The sequence below is a fragment of the Ranitomeya imitator genome, chromosome 8 (genome assembly GCF_032444005.1).
Source record: "Ranitomeya imitator isolate aRanImi1 chromosome 8, aRanImi1.pri, whole genome shotgun sequence".
In the NCBI taxonomy this organism is placed as follows: Eukaryota; Metazoa; Chordata; class Amphibia; order Anura; family Dendrobatidae; genus Ranitomeya; species Ranitomeya imitator.
The window spans coordinates 60,967,448-60,984,748 of NC_091289.1; the positions used below are offsets into that span (position 1 = coordinate 60,967,448).

Below are 17,301 nucleotides of genomic sequence, written 5' to 3' on the forward strand. Positions count from 1 at the left end.
TGGACCGGGTCAATTTTTACAATTCTGACCACTGTCCCTTTATGAGGTTATAACTCTGGAACGCTTCAACGGATCCCGGTGATTCTGACATTGTTTTCTCGTGACATATTGTACTTCATGATAGTGGTAAAATTTCTTTGATATTACCTGCGTTTATTTGTGAAAAAAACGGAAATTTGGCGAAAATTTTGAAAATTTCGCAATTTTCCAACTTTGAATTTTTATGCAATTAAATCACAGAGATATGTCACACAAAATACTTAATAAGTAACATTTCCCACATGTCTACTTTACATCAGCACAATTTTGGAACCAAAAATTTTTTTTTGTTAGGGAGTTATAAGGGTTAAAAGTTGACCAGCAATTTCTCATTTTTACAACACCATTTTATTTTAGGGACCACATCTCATTTGAAGTCATTTTGAGGGGTCTATATGATAGAAAATACCCAAGTGTGACACCATTCTAAAAACTGCACCCCTCAAGGTTCTCAAAACCACATTCAAGAAGTTTATTAACCCTTCAGGTGCTTCACAGGAATTTTTGGAATGTTTAAATAAAAATTAACATTTAACTTTTTTTCACAAAAAATTTACTTCAGCTCCAATTTGTTTTATTTTGCCAAGGGTAACAGGAGAAAATGGACCCCAAAAGTTGTTGTACAATTTGTCCTGAGTACGCTGATACCCCATATGTGGGGGTAAACCACAGTTTGTGCGCATGGCAGAGCTCGGAAGGGAAGGAGCGCCATTTGACTTTTCAATGCAAAGTTGACTGGAATTGAGATGGGACGCCATGTTGCGTTTGGAGAGCCACTGATGTGCCTAAACATTGAAACCCCCCACAAGTGACACCATTTTGGAAAGTAGACCCCCTAAGGAACTTATCTAGAGGTGTGGTGAGCACTTTGACCCACCAAGTGCTTCACAGAAGTTTATAATGCAGAACCGTAAAAATAAGAAATCATTTTTTTTTCACAAAAATTATCTTTTCGCCCCCAATTTTTTATTTTCCCAATGGTAAGAGAAGAAATTGGACCACAAAAGTTGTGGCACAATTTGTCCTGAGTACTCTGATACCCCATATGTGGGGGTAAACCATTGTTTGGGCGCATGGGAGAGCTCGGAAGGGAAGGAGCGCCGTTTGACCTTTCAATGCAAAATTGACAGGAATTGAGATTGGACGCCATGTTGCGTTTGGAGAGCCACTGATGTACCTAAACATTGAAACCCCCCACAAGTGACACCATTTTGAAAAGTAGACCCCCTAAGGAACTTATCTAGATGTGTGGTGAGCACTTTGACCCAATAAGAGCTTCACAGAAGTTTATAATGCAGAGCCGTAAAAATAAAACAAAATTTTTTTCCCACAAAAATAATTTTTTAGCCCCCAGTTTTGTATTTTCCTGAGGGTAACAGGAGAAATTGGACCCCAAAAGTTGTTGTGCAATTTGTCCTGAGTGCGCTGATACCCTATATGTGGGGGAGAACCAGCGTTTGGGCGCATGGGAGGGCTCGGAAGGGAAGGAGAGCCATTTGGAATACAGACTTAGATGGAATGGTCTGCAGGCGTCACATTGTGTTTGCAGAGCCCCTAATGTACCTAAACAGTAGAAACCCCCCACAAGTGACCCCATATTGGAAACTAGACCCCCCAAGGAACTTATTTAGATGTGTTGTGAGAACTTTGAGTCCCCAAGTATTTCACTACAGTTTATAACGCAGAGCCGTGAAAATAAAATAAAAAATTTCCCCTCAAAATTATTTTTTAGCCCCCAGTTTTGTATTTTCTCGAGGGTAAAAGGAGAAATTGGACCCCAAAAGTTGTTGTCCAATTTGTCCTGAGTGCGTTGATACCCCATATGTGGGGTGAACCAGCGTTTGGGCGCATGGGAGGGCTCGGAAGGGAAGGAGCGCCATTTGGAATGCAGACTTAAATGGAATGGTCTGCAGGCGTCACATTGCGTTTGCAGAGCCCCTAATATACCTAAACAGTAGAAACCCCCACAAGTGACCCCATGTTGGAAACTAGACCCCCCCACGAACTTATCTAGATGTGTTGTGAGAACTTTGAGCCCCCAAGTGTTTCACTACAGTTTATAACGCAGAGCCGTGAAAATAAAATAAAAAATTTCCCCTCAAAATTATTTTTTAGCCCCCAGTTTTGTATTTTCTCGAGGGTAAAAGGAGAAATTGGACCCCAAAAGTTGTTGTCCAATTTGTCCTGAGTACGCTGATACCCCATATGTTGGGGTAAACTCCTGTTTGGGCACACGGGAGAGCTCGGAAGGGAAGGAGCACTGTTTTACTTTTTCAATGCAGAATTGGATGGAATTGAGATCGGTCGCCATGTCGCGTTTGGAGATCCCCCTGATGTGCCTAAATAGTGGAAACCCCCCAATTATAACTGAAACCCTAATCCAAACACACCCCTAACCCTAATCCCAACGGTAACCCTAACCACACCTCTAACCCAGACACACCCCTAATCCTAATCCCAATCGCAAATGTAATCCAAACCCTAACCCTAACTTTAGCCCCAACCCTAACTGTAGCCTTAACCCTAACCCTAGCCCTTACCCTAGCCCTAACCCTAGCCCCAACCCTAACCCTAGCCCTAACCCTAACCCTAGCCCTAACCCCAACCCTAACCCTAGCCCTAACCCTAGCCCTAACCCTAGCCCTAACCCTAGCCCTAACCCTAACCCTAATCCTAGCCCTAACCCTAGCCCTAGCCCTAGCCCTAACCCTAACCCTAGCCCTAGCCCTAGCCCTAGCCCTAACCCTAGCCCTAGCCCTAGCCCTAACCCTAGCCCTAACCCTAATGGGAAAATGGAAATAAATACATTTTTTTCATTTACTTTTATAGTGGGTTTTTTAGCGGATTTTTATGATTGGCAGCCGTCACACACTGAAAGACGCTTTTTATTGCAAAAAATATTTTTTGCGTTACCACATTTTGAGAGCTATAATTTTTCCATATTTGAGTCCACAGAGTCATGTGAGGTCTTGTTTTTTGCGGGACGAGTTGACGTTTTTATTGGTAACATTTTCGGGCACGTGACATTTTTTGATCGCTTTTTATTCCGATTTTTGTGAGGCAGAATGACCAAAAACCAGCTATTCATGAATTTCTTTTGGGGGAGGCGTTTATACCGTTCCGCGTTTGGTAAAATTGATAAAGCAGTTTTATTCTTCAGGTCAGTACGATTACAGCGATACCTCATTTATATCATTTTTTTATGGTTTGGCGCTTTTATACGATAAAAACTATTTTATAGAAAAAAATAATTATTTTTGCATCGCTTTATTCTCAGGACTATAACTTTTTTATTTTTTTGCTGATGATGCTGTATGGCGGCTCTTTTTTTGCGGGACAATATGACGCTTTCAGCGGTACCATGGTTATTTATATCCGTCTTTTTGATCGCGTGTTATTCCACTTTATGTTTGGCGGTATGATAATAAAGCGTTGTTTTTTGCCTCGTTTTTTTTTTTTTTTTCTTACGGTGTTTACTGAAGGGGTTAACTAGTGGGCCAGTTTTATAGGTCGGGTCGTTACGGACGCGGAGATACTAAATATGTGTACTTTTATTGTTTTGTTTTTTTTATTTAGATAAAGAAATGTATTTATGGGAATAATATATATATTTTTTTTTCATTATTTAGGATTTTTTTTTTTTTTTTTTTTTTTTTTTTTTTTTACACACTTGGAAATTTTTTTTTTTTACTTTTTTACTTTGCCCCAGGGGGGGACAATACAGATCGGTGATCTGCCAGTTTGCACAGCACTCTGACAGATCACCGATCTGTCTGAGAGCAGTGCAGCGTTACCAAGTGCCTGTTCTGAGCAGGCACTTGGTAAGCCACCTCCCTCCCTGCAGGACCCGGATCCGCGGCCATTTTGGATCCGGGACTTACTGCAGGGAGGGAGGTAGGAGACCCCCGGAGCAACGCGATCACATCGCGTTGCTGCGGGGGTCTCAGGGAAGCCCGCAGGGAGCCCCCTCCCTGCGCGATGCTTCCCTGCACCGCCGGCACATCGCGATCATCTTTGATCGCGGTGTGCCGGGGGTTAATGTGCCGGGGGCGGTCCGTGACCGCTCCTGGCACATAGTGCCGGATGTCAGCTGCGATAAGCAGCTGACACCCGGCCGCGATCGGCGGCGCTCCCCCCGTGAGCGCGGCCGATCGCGCTGGACGTAATATTCCGTCCTTGGGAATTAAGGCCCACCCCACATGGACGGAATATTACGTCCAATGGCAGAAAGGGGTTAAAGGGAACCTGTCACCCCCAAAATCAAGGGTGAGCTAAGCCCACCAGCATCAGGGGCTTATCTACAGCATTCTGTAATGCTGTAGATAAGCCCCCGATGTATCCTAAACAAATGAGAAAAAGAGGTTAGATTATACTCACCCAGGGACAGTCCCGATCCTGTCCGATGGGCATCGCGGTCCGGTCCAGCGCCTCCCATCTTCATCAGATGACGTCCTCTTCTTGTCTTCTCACTGCGGCTCCAGCACAAAGTACTGCAGTGCGCAGGCCCCAGGCATCTCTGACCTTTCCCGGCACCTGCGCACCGCAGCGTGAAGACAAGAAGAGAACGTCATCCTAACAAGATGTGAGGCCCCGGACCGCGACGCCCATCAGATCGGACTGCCTGCGTGAGTATATTATAACCTCTTTTTCTCATCTTTTAGGATACATCGGGGGCTTATCTACAGCAACAGCATTACAGAATGCTGTAGATAATCCCCTGATGCTGGTTGGCTTAGCTCAACTTGAATTTTGGGGGGCCGGGGAGGGACCCGACGGGGCCGGGGAGGCGGAGGGACGTTTTGCTTTCTTGGGGTTTTTTTGTAGGAAATATACTCATCTATCTGACATTATCAGACACCCACAGTGCCATCACTTTGGGTCCTCGCATGGATTGTGGGGGCACAAGCATTCCACTTGGTGAAGAGAAGTCCAGTGATGAAATGACATCTGCAGGGAGGTCACTGCTCTGGATGACACAGGATGGGGTAAAGCCACAATACCTAGAATAAAACAGAAAAAATCATGCAGAAAACTCAAGTAGTGGCTGACACCAGTGGCCACCAGGCTAATACTGAACAGAATAGCGTGCGAGGAGAGAATAAAGCCCGGGATCTGGAGACATTATCACGCAGTTTTGCTCCCTGAGGTCATAGGTCAGTCATCATCCTGACGTCATGTGCTCCCAATAATATTAATGAGAAAGTTTTATGTTAAAAAAAAAAAAAACACACACAACAGGACCGACTCACCATCAGGCAGAGATTCTCATGTTAAGTAATATCAATCCCTCAGATCTCCATCATCATTCATCCCCTCCCCTGTTCCCCCCTCACAGGTAGCACTATACTTCCCTACACACCCCCCACCGCAAGTGACATCACACACTGACCTGCACAGTATGTGACAACAGCCCCCCACACCATGCAGACCCATGCAAATAACATCAGCCCCACTCAGCAGGTAGACCCCCCTGCACACAGATCCCCCACGCATGCAACATGACCCCCTTCCCAACAGAGACTCCAGCACACAGCCTCTCTTCCCCAGAGACCCCCAGCACGCTGCCCCCCTTCCCAACAGACACCCAGCCCCGCTCGCAAGGAACATGACCCTCTTCCAACAGAGACCCCCAGCATGCAGTCTCCCTTCCCCAGGCAGGCCCCTCCAGCACGCAGTCCCAGGCAAGCAATGTCACCCCCTTCTCCAGGCAGGCCCCTCCAGCGTGCAGTCCCATGCAAGCATCACCCCTGTCCCCAGGCAGGCCCCTCCAGCGTGCAGTCCTATGCAAGCATCACCCCTGTCCCCAGGCAGGCCCCTCCAGCGTGCAGTCCTATGCAAACATCACCCCCTTCTCCCCAGGCAGACCTCCTCCAGCATGCACATGCAGCCCCATGCAAGCAACATCACTCACTTCCCCCAAGGCAGACCCCCTCCAGTATGCACATGCAGCCCCATGCAAACATCACCACCCCTTCTCCCCAGGCAGACCCCCCTCCAGCATGCACATGCAGCCCCATGAAAGCATCACCCCCTTCTCTCCAGGCAGACCCCCCTCCACTATACACATGTAGCCCCATGCAAGCAACATTACCCCTTTCTCCCCAGGCAGACCCCCCCCGTCCAGCATGCACATGCAGCCCCACGCAAGCATCACCCCTTTCTCCCCAGGCAGACCCCCCCGTCCAGCATGCACATGCAGCCCCATGCAAGCATCACCCTTTCTCCCCAGGTAGACCCCCCCCCCCGTCCTGCATGCACGTGCAGCCCCATACAAACATCACCCCCTTCTCCCCAGGCAGACCCCCTCCAGCATGCACATGCAGTCCCATGCAAGCCCCCCTCCAGCATGCACATGCAGCCCCATGCAAGCAACATCACTCACTTCCCCCAAGGCAGACCCCCTCCAGCATGCACATGCAGCCCCATGCAAACATCACCACCCCTTCTCCCCAGGCAGACCCCCCTCCAGCATGCACATGCAGCCCCATGAAAGCATCACCCCCTTCTCTCCAGGCAGACCCCCCTCCACTATACACATGCAGCCCCATTCAAGCAACATTACCCCCTTCTCCCCAGGCAGACCCCCCCGTCCAGCATGCACATGCAGCCCCATGCACATGCAGCCCCACGCAAGCATTACCCCCTTCTCCCCAGGCAGACCCCCTCCAGCATGCACATGCAGCCCCATGCAAGCCCCCGTCCAGCATGCACATGCAGCCCCATGCAAGCCCCCGTCCAGCATGCACATGCAGCCCCATGCAACATCACTCCTTTCTCCCCAGGCAGACCCCCGTCCAGCATGCACATGCAGCCCCATGCAACATCACTCCTTTCTCCCCAGGCACTTACCTGATCTGTGACTATGGAGAACGACCCAAAACACTCCAAATCTTGCACAAAATCCTCGAAATCCCGCCATGACATCCACAGCTCCCTCCTGTCTGCTTTGCTCTATGGAGGAAGAGGCAAATCCTGCACAAAACACTCAAAATTCAAATCCTGCACGAAATCCCGCCATGACATCCACAGCTTCCTCATGTCTGCTCTATGGAGGAAGAAGCGCCGCCCCTTCCGGTCACATGGGCACGACGTCAGCAGAGGTCCCTTAGCCGACTTGGATTTAGCCTCTACCGGCGGGGTTGGAGAGACACGGGAGCAGCCATAGGGGTTTGCCCCGGGATAGGCGGTGCGTGTAGGTATTTATGGTCTTCCAATGATAACATGCTGGTATGTGTGACTGCTCATTAATAGCACGATACCGAGCGCTTCACATGGCTGTCAGCACATACATGGCCGGCACAACGCAGCCTGGGCTATGTAGTGTATGTGGCCAGCTGGGCCTCTCAGTGGGCGGCTCCTTTAGCTTTATTTATGAATTTTGTCCATTTTATTTAATGAACTGTGATCACTTAACTAGGTTTTGAATATTCCCTCTGTGTGCCTGACATCTAATTACTTAGATTTAATATACGGTAATTCGAAATGATATAGTTATTTTTATATAGCGCTAACATATATTCTGCAGCGCTTTACAGTTTTTTGCACACATTATCGTGTGTGTGATATAATAAAAAAAATATATATATATATATATATATATATATATATATATATATATATATATATATATATTATACACACATATACTAGATGGTGGCCCGATTCTAATGCATCGGGTATTCTAGAATATGCATGGCCATGTAGTATATTTCACAGCGATGTAGTATATTGCCCAGCCACGTAGTATATTGCCCAGCCACGTATGTCACGGGTTAAAAAATAAACAATAAATATACTCGCCTTCAGATCCATTGTAGTTGTAACATACTCACCTTTGGATCTGGCGCAGGCGATCAGCGCGGCTGCCGCCATCTTCCGTTCCCAGGATGCATTGCGAAATTACCCAGATGACTTAGCGGTGTTGCGAGGCCGCTAAGTCTTCTGGGTAATTTCGCAATGCATCACAGGGAACGGAAGATGGTGGCCGTCGCGAGCTGCTCGGCAGACAACGGAGGGTGAGTATAGCAGGTTTTTTTTTTTTTTTAATTATTTTTATCATTAGATTTTTTACTATTGATGCCGCATAGGCAGCATCAATAGTAAAAAGTTGAGGACACACAGGGTTAATAACGGCGGTAACGGTGTGCGTTACCCGCGGCATAACGCGGTCTGTTACCGCCGGCATTAACCCTGTTAGCGGTGGCTGGAGGGGAGTATGCGGGCACCGGGCAGTGACTGCGGGGAGTAAGGAGCGGCCATTTTCTTCCAGACTGTGCCTGTCGCTGATTGGTCGTGGCTTTTTTTTCACGACCAATCAGCGACTTGGATTACCTTGACAGACAGAGGCAGCGACCAATGAATATCCGTGACAGACAGACAGAAAGATGGAAGTGACCCTTAGACAATTATATAATATATATATATATATTTAGATGGTGGCCCGATTCTAAGGGCTCCTTTCCACTTGCGAGATAAACGTTCGTGTCTCGCATGTGAAAACCAAGCTCTGGCGCCGGCACTTGGGAGCGGAGCGTGCGGCTGCATGTATTGCTATGCAGCCACACTCTCCGCACTGGAGTGGCGGTGCCAGAGCTTGGTTTTCACATGCGAGACACGGACGTTTATCTCGCAAGTGGAAAGGAGCCCTAACGCATCGGGTATTCTAGAATATGTATGTATATAGCACAGGCCACGTAGTATATAGGAGCCATGTAGTATATAGCATATAAATTACCTGTGCTATATAGTATGTGGCTGCTATATACATACATATTGTAGAATACCCAATGCATTGTATATAATGCAGCCCACGCAGTATCTAACACAGGCCACGTAGTATATAGCAGCCATGTAGTATATAGTACTGCCCACGAAGTATATAGCAGCCATGAAGTATATAGTACTGCCCACGTAGTATATAGCAGCCATGAAGTATATAGTACTGCCCACGTAGTATATAGCAGCCATGAAGTATATAGTACTGCCCACGTAGTATATAGCAGCCATGAAGTATATAGTACTGCCCACGTAGTATATAGCAGCCATGAAGTATATAGTACTGTCCACGTAGTATATAGCAGCCATGAAGTATATAGTACTGCCCACGTAGTATATAGCAGCCATGAAGTATATAGTACTGCCCACGTAGTATATAGCAGCCATGAAGTATATAGTACTGCCCACGTAGTATATAGCAGCCATGAAGTATATAGTACTGCCCACGTTGTATAAAGCAGCCATGTAGCCCGCGCAGTATTTAGCAGTGTGGGCACATATCCCTGTTAAAAAAAAAAAAATTAAAATAAAAAATAGTTACATACTCACCCCCTGGGATCCAACGGCGCTGTGGCGATGGGTGCGCGGCTGCCGCCATCTTCCGTTCCCAGGATGCATTGCGAAATTACCCAGAAGACTTAGCAGTCTCGCTTCTGGGTAATTTCGCAATGCATCTCTGGGACCGGAAGGTGCGAGCGCATCGTCGGACTACGGAGGGTGAGTATAGCAGTTTTTTTTTATTTTTATTTTTTTATTATTTTTAACACTAGATTTTTTTACTATTGACGCTGCATAGGCAGCATCAATAGTAAAACGTTGGGGACACACAGGGTTAATAGCAGCGGTAACGGAGTACGTATCCCGCGGCATAACTCGGTCCGTCACCGCTGGCATTAACCCTGTGTGAGCGGTCCCAGAGTGCATGTTTTAAATCCCGTTTCCCTGATTGGTCGCGCCCAGCCGGCACGACCAATCAGCGAAGCGTGATTTAAATCCCGCGCTTTATGCTGCAGTGTAACGCAGTCAGTTTAACGGACTGCTACAACAATATGTGGGTGGCGGGTGCTGACTGGGGGAAGGAGTATGGAGGAGGTACTGACTGCGGGGGAGTAGGGAGCGGCCGGACTGTGCCGGTCACTCCCAAGAGTGCATTGCGGTCTCGCGAGGCCGCACGTCATCATCTCGTGAGACCGCAATGCATGGACCCGAGCGTCGCGAAGAGCGGGAAAGGCCTGGGCTGCATCCGGGGGCCGACGGACGATGAGTATATAATGTTTTTTTTTAAATTATTTTTAACATTGGATCTTTTTACTACTGATGCTGCATTGGCACCATCAATAGTAAAAAAGATGGTCACACAGGGTTAGGCCGGCTTCACACTCAGCGTATGAAAATACGGTCCGTATATTACGGCCGTAATACGCTGAAAAGTCCCGAAAATAGTGGTCCGTAGCTCCTCCGTAGGCAGGGTGTGTCAGCGTTTTTTGCGCATGGCATCCTCCGTATGTAATCCGTATGGCATCCGTACTGCGTGGTTTTCTCGCAGGCTTGCAAAACCGACATACCGCTATAGAAGTGATCCATGTGTCCCAAAAAGAAAAAAAATATATATATATACTGTCTATATATATATATATATATATATATATATATATATATATATGTATATGTATGTCAGTGAGACACATATATGTATATATATTAATATTTATTCCAGCGCTACACAGCTTGAAAGCCGGTAATTCAATTACCGGCTTTTTCTTTCTCCTTCCTAAACCCGACATGATTTGAGACATGGTTTACATACAGTAAACCATGTCTTCTCTCCATTTTTTTTGCAGATTCCACACTACTAATGTCAGTAGTGTGTATCTGCAAAATTTGGCCTTTCTAGCTCTTAAAATAAAGGGTTAAATGGCGGAAAAAATTGGAGTGGGCTCCCAGGCTTTCTAGGTAAGTTCCCACGATCTATGAACATCCAGCAGAGGGCGCCTCACCGCAAATGAAGCTAAATATAGATCATTGATCTATATTTAGCCTCATTCCCCGGGGTTTTGCAGCAAGGAGCAGCCTGCATTAGCGGAACTCCTTGCTGCAAAATGTTTTAACCCCTTCAGAAGGATTTACATCGTTGGACGTTACAGATCTGCGGAGGGTAAGTATATTGTTGGTTTATTATGTTTTTTTACTTACAGAACGAGGGTCTTCAGTGACTGGATTGGGTGTAGAATAAAATACTCCAACAACCATTGTTTTTATTTCATTAAAATAATTTTAAATAATGTGTTTGTGTTTTATTTAACCCTTTACTACAATTGGATTAATAATGGATAGGTGTCATAATTGACGCCTCTCCATTATTAATTAGGCTTAATGTCACCTTACAATAGCAAGGTGGCATTAACCCTTCATTGCCCCATATCCCACCGCTACACGGGAATGGGAAGAGAGTGGCCAAGTGCCAGAATAGGCGCATCTTACAGATGTGCCTTTTCTGGGGTGGCTGGGGGCAGATATTTTTAGCCGGGGGGGGGGGGGGGGCAATAACCGTGGACCCTCTCCAGGCTATTAATATCTGCCCTCAGTCACTGACTTTACTACTCTGGCGGAGAAAATTGCGCGGGAGCCCACGCCAATTTTTTCCGCCATTTAACCCTTTATTTTAAGAGCTAGAACGGCCAAATTTTGCAGATACACACTACTGACATTAGTAGTGTGGAATCTGCAAAAAAAATGGAGAGAAGACCTGGTTTACTGTATGTAAACCATGTCTCAAATCATGTCGGGTTTAGGAAGGAGAAAGAAAAAGCCGGTAATTGTATAGCTGTATAGCGCTGGAATAAATATTAATATATATACATATATGTGTCTCACTGATATATATATATATATATATATATATATATACCTATTCTATGTGTACACATTTATTCTACCTATTGGACTGTAAGCTGTCAGTGTGATTTTACTGTACACCGCACTGAATTACCGGCTTTTCTCTCTAACAGCGCTGCGTATTTCTCGCAAGTCACACTGCTTGTCCGTGTGTAATCCGTGTTTTTCACGCTTCCATAGACTTTCATTGGCGTATTTCTTGCGCAGTACGGTGACAAACGCAGCATGCTGCGATTTTGTACGGCCGTAGAAAGCCGTATAATACTGATCAGTAAAATACGGCAGATAGGAGCAGGGGCATAGAGAGTAATTGTGCCGTAGTTTCTGCGCTCTTACGTCCGTAAAACTCGCAAGTGTGAAGCCGGCCTTAATAGCAGCGTTAATGGAGTTCGTTACACCGCGGCATAACGCGGTCCATTAGCGCTGCCATTAACCCTGTGTGAGCGCTGACTGGAGGGGATTATGGAGCGGGCACTGATTGCGGGGAGGAAGGAGCGGCCATGTTGCCGTCGGACATGCGCCCGTCGCTGATTGGTCGTGGCAAAACAGCCACGACGAATCAGCGACTTGGGATTTCTGAGACAGACAGAAAGACGGAAGTGACCCTTAGACAATTATATATAGTTCGTGTGTATGTATATGTGTGTATATATATATTATATATATATATATATATATACGCACGCACGCTGAAGAGCCCGGCGTTGCCTGGGCATAGTAAATATCTGTGGTTAGTTAATGTCTCTTATTTTCCCATCATGCCTCTCATTTTCTCCCTTACACCTCTCATTTTCCCCCTCACTCCTCTCATTCCCCCCTAACACTTGTCATTTCGACCTCACATCTGTCATTTTCCAATCACTCCACTATTTTCCCTCACTCCTCTCATTTTGCACTCACACCTTTTCATTTTGACCTCACACCCCTCATTTTCACCTCAGTATATACATGTTTGTCATCTCCCTTATATATAGTATACACCTGCATGTCTTCTCTTGTATATAGTATATACCTGTGTCATCTCCTCCTGTATATATTATATACCTGTATGTCATCTCCTGTATATAGTATATACCTGTATGTCATCTCCCCTGTATATAGTATATACCTTCTGTATGTCATCTCCTCCTCTATATACCTATGTGTCATCTCCTCTTTTATATAGTATATACCTGTATGTCATCTCCTCCTGTATATAGTGTATACCTGTCATCTCCACTGTATATAGTGTATACCTGTCATCTCCACTGTATATAGTGTATACGTGTGTCATCTCCTCCTGTATATAGTATATATCTGTAAGTCAACTCTTCCTGTATATAGTATATACCTGTGTCATCTGCTCCTGTATATAGTATATACCTGTGTCATCTCCTGTATATAGTATATACCTGTGTCATCTCCTCCTGTATATAGTATATACCTGTGTCATCTCTTCCTGTATATAGTATATACCTGTGTCATCTCCTCATGTATATAGTATATATCTGTGTGTCATCTCCTCCTGTATTAGACCGCATTCACACATTATTTGGTCAGTATTTTTACCTCAGTATTTGTAAGCTAAATTGGCAGCCTGATAAATCCCCAGCCAACAGGAAGCCCTCCCCCCTGGCAGTATATATTAGCTCACACATACACATAATAGACACTGACTAGCCATGTGATAGGCACCTGGGTGTGGTGACACCTATGTAATGGAGGTGTGTTTGGTACATGGGAGCGAGTGCTGGCTAGTCTGAGCCAGAGCAAGGAGGCCTGTGAGATGCCTCCTTAGTGGACGGTCTGCTAACTGTGAGCGATACAGACCGGGGTCAGTGAGAGACGTCTGTGGGATACCTCTGAGGATAAGGGGCATCCGGGGAACCTGTGAGATGGTCGCCAACAGGTAACTGACTGTAATCCGTGTTATGCTGACCGGGGTCATTGAAGGACTGTGGTTCCACTGTAAAGCCCAGTGTGTACAGACGGTGTTCAGGCTGTTGCACACTACAAAGTTCCTGAGGTTGCGGTTTATGCAAATCGAAAATAAACCAAATAGACTGTTTTTGTAAGAAAATCGTGCCTGTGTGCGTTTATCTCGTTGCCAAGCGAGTGTCCCCCAAGACACGCAGTAAGCGCTATCTTACAATACTGATTAGCTAGATGAACAACCCTGGTTGCTGCATTAAGGATGGACTGAGCGAGGGGGAGGCCAACTAATAGAGTATTGCAGTAGTCCAGGCGGGAGTGGATCAGGGTGACAGTGAGGGTTTTTGTTTCCATGGTGAGAAAAGGGTGGATTCTAGAGATGTGCTTTAGGTGAAAGCAGCAAGAGATTGTACAGTATATGGGAATGAAGGACAGATTGGTGTCAAACGTAACACCCAGACAGCGAGCCTGCTGCCGAGGTGTTACTATGGTGCTACCCACGGAAAGGGAAATGTCAGATTTAGGGAGGTAGGTAGATGGCGGGAGCAGTAAAAAGATCAGTTTTGGAGAGTTTCAGATAGAGAATGGACATGATGTTGGAGACTGCGGACAGATAGTCACTGGCGCTCTGCAGTACAGCGAGGGTAAGGTCATTTTGGACTCCTTTTTTATATTGATTTAATGTAAATCCATAAATGTACATATCCACATATCCAATATAGATACTTGCTAGTTTAGTTTTTGGTTAATCAGATGTGCAGATGCAAAATATTCTATGATTTATGCCCCCAATAATGATGCCATCTATATACACGTAAGGGTACGTTCTCAGGAATTGCTGCAGTTTTGACAATGCATAGTTATGCAGCGGCCAGCTGTTACCATAAAGTAGATGGCGTTTCTAGAAATCCCATGTCCACAGACTCCCCCCAGATCACCCGTGGAGACGGACATGCGGCACGTCTTTCAGGACCTCAGCATGTCTATTTCTCTTGCAGAGACGTGAACCTCCGCAACAGAAATTACATCCATACAATGCACTGAATGCAGTAAATCGCACGGTTCAGTGATCACATGCGGAATTATCTATGTTCAATAGACTGCAGCGCTTTGGACACAGCGAACATGTGCTGTGTCCAGAGCGCTGCTCATTCTGGCTCGTGGGCACATAGCCTAAAGCTAGCGCTGGTACTATATATCAAGTGATCCACATGTTGATGTGCTGGTAACCCTGATGTGCGTTCCAGCAGCAGCCTTCTTCCATGTTTGGTGTCATGTCAGTGAAACTTCTCCTTAGAACTGTCTCTTCAATGAGAATGATACTGTAATTACTGGTCATGTTGTGCATAGGATAATCCCAGCACCACACCAATACATCCCAGCAGGTGATGTGAGGGTCCTGGTCATGGGTAGAGCCACATGAGCAGGACTCGGCTGTATGACCCAAGGCCCTGCCAGCCTAAGGTGCATCGGTCGTCTGCGCAATCCAGCATTGTTAGAAGATGAGCATATATTGGGGGGGAGGGAGAAAGTATATTTTTTTTGTGATTTGTTTTGAGGCACTGTGGCCGCATCTTCTACTGTATGAGCGGTCACGTGGGGCCGCTCATTTACAGTAATGAATATGCAGCTCCACCCCTATGGGAGGTGGAGCCGCATATTCATGATTGTAATGGACGGCCTCACGTGACCGCTCACAGTAGAAGGTGCGGCCAGGACAGGAAGCAGCGCCAGCCAGCGAGGGAGCCGGGTGAGTATTTTAATAACAGCGGGGGGGTGCGCACAGGGGGTGGGGTCATGGATCTTTATTTTAAACATGATTATTCATGTCTTCTCTACAGCAAACGCTGCTGCAGGGAAGATATGAATCGCGGCTTCAGCACCAGATGCAGGGGACAGCGCTAAACTTTAGCGCTGTCTCCTGCACGGCACATGGACTGCACACGGACAACGTCCATGTGCGGTACGTGTTTTACACGGACCCGTTGACTTTAATGGGTCCGTGTAATCCGTGCGCTCCCACGAACACTAACATGTCTCTGTGTTTGGCACACGGAGACACGGTCCGCAAAAAATCAATGACATCTGCACAGATGCATTGATTTCACTGTGTCTACGTGTGTCAGTGGCTCCGGTACGTGAGGAAACGGTCACCTCACGTATCGGAGCCACTGACGTGTGAAACCGGCCTTATCCAGTTCCTTGCTATTACCTTTCAAGCCATATTTAGTAATCTAGCAATTGCCACATTCAGGTTGTTATCCACCTTTATCTAGATATCTCAGCAAGCCAACCACCGGTTCCCTTGGGACCACACATCTATAAGCCCCTTCCACCAACCAAAAAAACCAGCCAATCTTGGACACGTCCACATCGTGAAATAATCCAGCATTTTCATTCTTACACCTAGGGCATTCAGAGTTAGATCGCAATCCAGCCTTATACAAAACATCCAGAGACTTATATACTTACTAGATGGTGGCCCGTTTCTAACGCATCGGGTATTCTAGAATATGTATGTATATAGCAGCCACATAGTGTATATATGTGGGCGAACCTTCAGGGCCCGGATTGGACTCATCAGCCACCTCCGGACCCATAACTATTAATTCTATTCTAACCCTGAAGTCATGGTCATCTTCGAAAACGAAGGACGAACATCAGTGTATATATAACAGGCCATGTAGTATATAGGAGCCATGTAGTATATAGCATACAAATAGTACGTGGCCTGTGCTATATAGTATGTGGCTGCTACATACATACATACATACATACATACATACATAAGAATACCCGATGCGTTAATACAGGCCACGCAATATATAACACAGCCCAAACAGTATATAACACAGGCCACGCGATATATAGCAGCCACGTAGTATATAACACAGGCCACGCAATATATAGCACAGGCCACATAGTATGTAACACTGGCCATGTAGTATATAGTACTGTCCACGTAGTGTATAGCAGCCATGTAGTATGTACTCCTCGCCATCACCGAAACCTGACTCGCCCCTTCTGACACAGCCTCCCCTGCTGCACTCTTACGGTGGCTTCCACCTTTCTCACACACCCCGCCCCAGCAGCAAACATGGTGGGGGAGTTGGTTTTCTCCTGTCAGATAACTTCACCCCAATCCCACTACCACGCTCTGTTACCCTCCCTTCCTTTGAGGTGCACTCTGTGCGCATCTACTCCCCCTCCAACCGGCTGTCATTTACCGCCCCCCAGGGCCAGCCACCACCTTCTTTGACCACTTCACCACCTGGCTACCTAATTTCCATTCTGCGGACATCCCCACTATCATCATGGGCGACTTCAACATCCCCATTGACTCTTCCCTCTCAGCTGCCACTAAACTTCTATCTCTCACTTCCTCCTTCGGCCTCACTCAATGGTCTTCTGCAGCCACTCACAAAGATGGTCACACACTGGACCTCATCTTCACCCGCCTCTGCTCCCTATCTAACCTCTCTAACTCACCTCTTCCACTCTCTGACCACAACCTTCTCACATTCTCATCTCTCTCCACTCCATGTCTACAATCCCCACCGCACAAACTTTCACACCCTTGCAGAAATCTTAAACATCTTGACCTACATTTATTCTCTGAATCCCTCCTCCCTCTCACAGACAAGTTCCATACACAATGCAGATGATGCTGCCGCTCTATAT

The 17,301-nt window shown here is 46.5% G+C and overlaps 1 protein-coding gene across 1 annotated transcript in view; it reads left to right on the forward strand.

The window, feature by feature from the left end:
- The first annotated feature begins 7,099 nt into the window (after positions 1–7,099).
- Positions 7,100–17,301, forward strand: part of LOC138647761 (microtubule-associated serine/threonine-protein kinase 3-like) — a 42,013-nt gene continuing 31,811 nt past the window's right edge. Inside the window, exon 1 of the mRNA XM_069737014.1 lies at positions 7,100–7,231. The gene's annotated coding sequence lies outside the window, so the exon portion shown is untranslated. The remainder of the gene's footprint in view (positions 7,232–17,301) is intronic.